The sequence below is a fragment of the Ranitomeya variabilis genome, chromosome 2 (genome assembly GCF_051348905.1).
Source record: "Ranitomeya variabilis isolate aRanVar5 chromosome 2, aRanVar5.hap1, whole genome shotgun sequence".
Classification (NCBI taxonomy): domain Eukaryota; kingdom Metazoa; phylum Chordata; class Amphibia; order Anura; family Dendrobatidae; genus Ranitomeya; species Ranitomeya variabilis.
In genome coordinates this window covers 1111557752-1111564316 of record NC_135233.1, presented here as the reverse complement: position 1 = coordinate 1111564316, position 6565 = coordinate 1111557752, and positions in this window count along the sequence as shown.

Here is a 6565-nt window from a genome sequence, read left to right as displayed (position 1 = left end):
GCACTGCATCATCTATAGCCCCTGCACCGCCAGAGCCAGAACTGCATCATCTGTATCCCCTGCACCACCAGAGCCAGCGCTGCATCATCTGTAACCCCTGCACCGCCAGAGCCAGCACTGCATCATCTGTATCCCCTGCACCACCAGAGCCAGAACTGCATCATCTGTATCCCCTGCACCACCAGAGCCAGAACTGCATCATCTGTATCCCCTGCACCGCCAGAGCCAGCACTGCATCATCTATAGCCCCTGCACCGCCAGAGCCAGCACTGCATCATCTGTAGCCCCTGCACCGCCAGAGCCAGCACTGCATCATCTATAGTCCCAGCACCGCCAGAGCCAGAACTGCATCATCTGTAACCCCTGCACCGCCAGAGCCAGCACTGCATCATCTGTAGCCCCTGCACCGCCAGAGCCAGCACTGCATCATCTATAGTCCCAGCACCGCCAGAGCCAGAACTGCATCATCTGTAGCCCCTGCACCGCCAGAGCCAGCACTGCATCATCTATAGCCCCTGCACCGCCAGAGCCAGCACTGCATCATCTGTAACCCCTGCACCGCCAGAGCCAGCGCTGCATCATCTGTAACCCCTGCACCGCCAGAGCCAGCACTGCATCATCTGTAGCCCCTGCACCGCCAGAGCCAGAACTGCATCATCTGTAACCCCTGCACCGCCAGAGCCAGCACTGCATCACACGTAACCCCTGCACCGCCAGAGCCAGCGCTGCATCATCTGTAACCCCTGCACCGCCAGAGCCAGCACTGCATCATCTATAGCCCCTGCACCGCCAGAGCCAGCACTGCATCATCTGTAACCCCTGCACCGCCAAAGCCAGCACTGCATCATCTGTAACCCCTGCACCGCCAGAGCCAGCACTGCATCACCTGTAACCCCTGCACCGCCAGAGCCAGCACTGCATCATCTATAGCCCCTGCACCGCCAGAGCCAGCACTGCATCATCTGTAACCCCTGCACCGCCAAAGCCAGCACTGCATCATCTGTAACCCCTGCACCGCCAGAGCCAGCACTGCATCATCTATAGCCCCTGCACCGCCAGAGCCAGAACTGCATCATCTGTAACCCCTGCACCGCCAGAGCCAGCACTGCATCATCTGTAACCCCTGCACCGCCAGAGCCAGCACTGCATCACACGTAACCCCTGCACCGCCACAGCCAGCACTGCATCATCTGTAACCCCTGCACCGCCAGAGCCAGCACTGCATCATCTGTAACCCCTGCACCGCCAGAGCCAGCACTGCATCATCTGTAACCCCTGCACCGCCAGAGCCAGCACTGCATCATCTGTAACCCCTGCACCGCCAGAGCCAGCACTGCATCACACGTAACCCCTGCACCGCCAGAGCCAGCACTGCATCACACGTAACCCCTGCACCGCCACAGCCAGAACTGCATCATCTGTAACCCCTGCACCGCCAGAGCCAGCACTGCATCATCTGTAACCCCTGCACCGCCAGAGCCAGCACTGCATCATCTGTAACCCCTGCACCGCCAGAGCCAGCACTGCATCACACATAACCCCTGCACCGCCAGAGCCAGCACTGCATCACCTGTAACCCTGCACCGCCAGAGCCAGCACTGCATCATCTGTAACCCCTGCACCGCCAGAGCCAGCACTGCATCATCTATAGCCCCAGCACCGCCAGAGCCAGAACTGCATCATCTGTAACCCCTGCACCGCCAGAGCCAGCACTGCATCATCTGTAACCCCTGCACCGCCAGAGCCAGCACTGCATCATCTGTAACCCCTGCACCGCCAGAGCCAGCACTGCATCATCTATAGCCCCTGCACCGCCAGAGCCAGAACTGCATCATCTGTAACCCCTGCACCGCCAGAGCCAGCACTGCATCATCTGTAACCCCTGCACCGCCAGAGCCAGCACTGCATCACACGTAACCCCTGCACCGCCACAGCCAGCACTGCATCATCTGTAACCCCTGCACCGCCAGAGCCAGCACTGCATCATCTGTAACCCCTGCACCGCCAGAGCCAGCACTGCATCATCTGTAACCCCTGCACCGCCAGAGCCAGCACTGCATCACCTGTAACCCCTGCACCGCCAGAGCCAGCACTGCATCATCTGTAACCCCTGCACCGCCAGAGCCAGCACTGCATCATCTGTAACCCCTGCACCGCCAGAGCCAGCACTGCATCACACGTAACCCCTGCACCGCCACAGCCAGCACTGCATCATCTGTAACCCCTGCACCGCCAGAGCCAGCACTGCATCATCTGTAACCCCTGCACCGCCAGAGCCAGCACTGCATCATCTGTAACCCCTGCACCGCCAGAGCCAGCACTGCATCACACGTAACCCCTGCACCGCCAGAGCCAGCACTGCATCACACGTAACCCCTGCACCGCCACAGCCAGAACTGCATCATCTGTAACCCCTGTACCGCCAGAGCCAGCACTGCATCATCTGTAACCCCTGCACCGCCAGAGCCAGCACTGCATCATCTGTAACCCCTGCACCGCCAGAGCCAGCACTGCATCACACGTAACCCCTGCACCGCCAGAGCCAGCACTGCATCACCTGTAACCCTGCACCGCCAGAGCCAGCACTGCATCATCTGTAACCCCTGCACCGCCAGAGCCAGCACTGCATCATCTGTAACCCCTGCACCGCCAGAGCCAGCACTGCATCATCTGTAACCCCTGCACCGCCAGAGCCAGCACTGCATCACACGTAACCCCTGCACCGCCACAGCCAGCACTGCATCATCTGTAACCCCTGCACCGCCAGAGCCAGCACTGCATCACCTGTAACCCCTGCACCGCCAGAGCCAGCACTGCATCATCTGTAACCCCTGCACCGCCAGAGCCAAAACTGCATCATCTGTAACCCCTGCACCGCCAGAGCCAGCACTGCATCATCTGTAACCCCTGCACCGCCAGAGCCAGCACTGCATCATCTGTAACCCCTGCACCGCCAGAGCCAGCACTGCATCACACGTAACCCCTGCACCGCCACAGCCAGCACTGCATCATCTGTAACCCCTGCACCGCCAGAGCCAGCACTGCATCACCTGTAACCCCTGCACCGCCAGAGCCAGCACTGCATCATCTGTAACCCCTGCACCGCCAGAGCCAAAACTGCATCATCTGTAACCCCTGCACCGCCAGAGCCAGCACTGCATCATCTGTAACCCCTGCACCGCCAGAGCCAGCACTGCATCATCTGTAACCCCTGCACCACCAGAGCCAGCACTGCATCACACGTAACCCCTGCACCGCCACAGCCAGCACTGCATCATCTGTAACCCCTGCACCGCCAGAGCCAGCACTGCATCACCTGTAACCCCTGCACCGCCAGAGCCAGCACTGCATCATCTGTAACCCCTGCACCGCCAGAGCCAAAACTGCATCATCTGTAACCCCTGCACCGCCAGAGCCAGCACTGCATCATCTGTAACCCCTGCACCGCCAGAGCCAGCACTGCATCATCTGTAACCCCTGCACCGCCAGAGCCAGCACTGCATCACACGTAACCCCTGCACCGCCACAGCCAGCACTGCATCATCTGTAACCCCTGCACCGCCAGAGCCAGCACTGCATCACCTGTAACCCCTGCACCGCCAGAGCCAGCACTGCATCATCTGTAACCCCTGCACCGCCAGAGCCAAAACTGCATCATCTGTAACCCCTGCACCGCCAGAGCCAGCACTGCATCATCTGTAACCCCTGCACCGCCAGAGCCAGCACTGCATCATCTGTAACCCCTGCACCACCAGAGCCAGCACTGCATCACACGTAACCCCTGCACCGCCACAGCCAGCACTGCATCATCTGTGTCATGAATCCCCAATGGCTAGGGATAGCACAGGACAAGCAAAGTACAAATAAATAACGGACGAGCTCTAGGGTGATGGAACCTGGGCTGACCGCTGCCCTACGCCTGACAAACGCAACTAGAGATAGCCAGGGAGCGTGCCTACGTTGGTTCTAGACGCCACGCACCAGCCTAAGGGTACTGTCACACAGTACCATTTTGATCGCTACGACGGCACGATCCGTGACGTCGCAGCGATCGTATGATTATCGCTCCAGCGTCGTAGACTGCGGTCACACGTTGCAATCACGGCGCTGGAGCGATGCCGAAGTCCCCGGTAACCAGGGTAAACATCGGGTAACTAAGCGCAGGGCCGCGCTTAGTAACCCGATGTTTACCCTGGTTACCAGCGTAAACGTAAAAAAAACAAACAGTACATACTTACATTCCGGTGTCTGTCCCCGGCGTTCTGCTTCTCTAGTCTCCACTGTGTAAGCGCCATAGCCGGCAAGCACAGCGGTGACGTCAGACGTCACCGCTGTGCTCGCTTTCCGGCCGGCAGACGCTCACACAGTGGAGAGAAGCTGAGACGCTGGAGGACAGACACCGGAATGTAAGTATGTACTGTTTGTTTTTTTACGTTTACGCTGGTAACCACGGTAAACATCGGGTTACTAAGCGCGGCCCTGCGCTTAGTTACCCGATGTTTACCCTGGTTACAAGCGAAGACATCGCTGGATCGCTGTCACACACAACGATCCAGCGATGTCAGCGGGTGATCAAGCGACGAAAGAAAGTTCCACACGATCTGCTACGACGTACGATTCTCAGCAGGATCCCTGATCGCTGCTGCGTGTCAGACACTGCGATATCGTAACGATATCGCTAGAACGTCACGAATCGTACCGTCGTAGCGATCAAAATGGTACTGTGTGACAGTACCCTAAGAGCTAACTAGTACTGCAGAGAAAATAAGACCTCACTTGCCTCCAGAGGAATGAACCCCAAAAGATATAGTTGCCCCCTCACATGTATTGACGGTGAAATGAGAGGAAGGCACACACATAGAGATGATATATATAGCTTTAGCAGAAAGATACAAAAGGGGACTGAGCGGTCAGCAAAAAACCCTAATCAAAAAAACCATCCTGAGATTACAAGAACCCATGTGCCAACTCATGGCACATGGGGAGAACCTCAGTCCACTAGAGCTACCAGCTAGCATAGAGACATAATAAGCAACCTGGACAAAAAACCAAACAACTGAAAATCAGCACTTAGCTTATCCTGAAAGATCTGGGAGCAGGTAGGCAGGAACCAAACAGAGCACATCTGAATACATTGATAGCCGGCAAGGGAATGACAGAAAGGCCAGGTAAAATAGGAAACACCCAGCCTCTGATGGACAGGTGGAAACCAAAGGCCGCAACCCACCAAAGTCACCCAGTACCAGCAGCAACCACCAGAGGGAGCCCACAAACAGAATCCACAACAGTACCCCCCCCTTGAGGAGGGGTCACCGAACCCTCACGAGAACCCCCAGGGCGATCAGGGTGAGCTCTATGGAAGGCGCGGACCAAATCAGTCGCATGAACATCGGAGGCGACCACCCAGGAATTATCCTCCTGACCATAACCCTTCCACTTAACCAAATACTGGAGTTTGCGTCTGGAAACACGAGAATCCAAGATCTTCTCAACAACATACTCCAATTCTCCCTCCACCAGCACCGGAGCAGGAGGCTCAACCGAAGGAACAACGGGCACCTCATACCTCCGCAACAACGACCGATGGAACACATTATGAATAGCAAACGATGCTGGGAGATCCAAACGAAAAGATACAGGGTTAAGAATCTCCGAGATCCTATAAGGACCGATGAACCGAGGCTTGAACTTAGGAGAAGAGACCTTCATAGGGACAAAACGAGAAGACAACCACACCAAATCCCCAACAAGAAGTCGGGGACCCACACGGCGACGGCGATTAGCAAACTGCTGAGTCTTCTCCTGAGATAACTTCAAATTGTCCACCACCTGATTCCAAATCTGATGTAGCCTGTCCACCACCACGTCCACTCCAGGACAATCCGAAGACTCCACCTGACCAGAGGAAAAACGAGGATGAAACCCCGAATTACAAAAAAAAGGAGAGACCAACGTGGCAGAACTAGCCCGATTATTAAGAGCAAATTCGGCCAGTGGCAAAAAAGCAACCCAGTCATCTTGATCAGCAGAAACAAAACACCTCAAATAAGTTTCCAAGGTCTGATTAGTTTGCTCCGTCTGGCCATTCGTCTGAGGATGGAATGGAGACGAAAAAGACAAATCAATGCCCATCTTGGCACAAAACGTCCGCCAAAATCTAGACACAAACTGGGATCCCCTGTCAGAAACGATATTCTCCGGAATCCCATGCAAACGAACCACGTTCTGAAAAAATAAAGGGACCAACTCAGAGGAGGAGGGCAACTTAGGCAAGGGCACCAAATGAACCATCTTAGAAAAGCGGTCACACACAACCCAGATAACGGACATTTTCTGTGAAACCGGGAGATCAGAAATAAAATCCATGGAAATGTGCGTCCAAGGCCTCTTCGGGATGTGCATGGATAACAACAACCCACTGGCCCGAGAACAGCAAGGCTTAGCTCGAGCACACACTTCACAAGACTGCACAAAGGTACGCACATCCCTAGACAAGGAAGGCCACCAAAAAGACCTGGCCACCAAGTCTCTAGTACCAAATATTCCAGGATGACCAGCCAACACA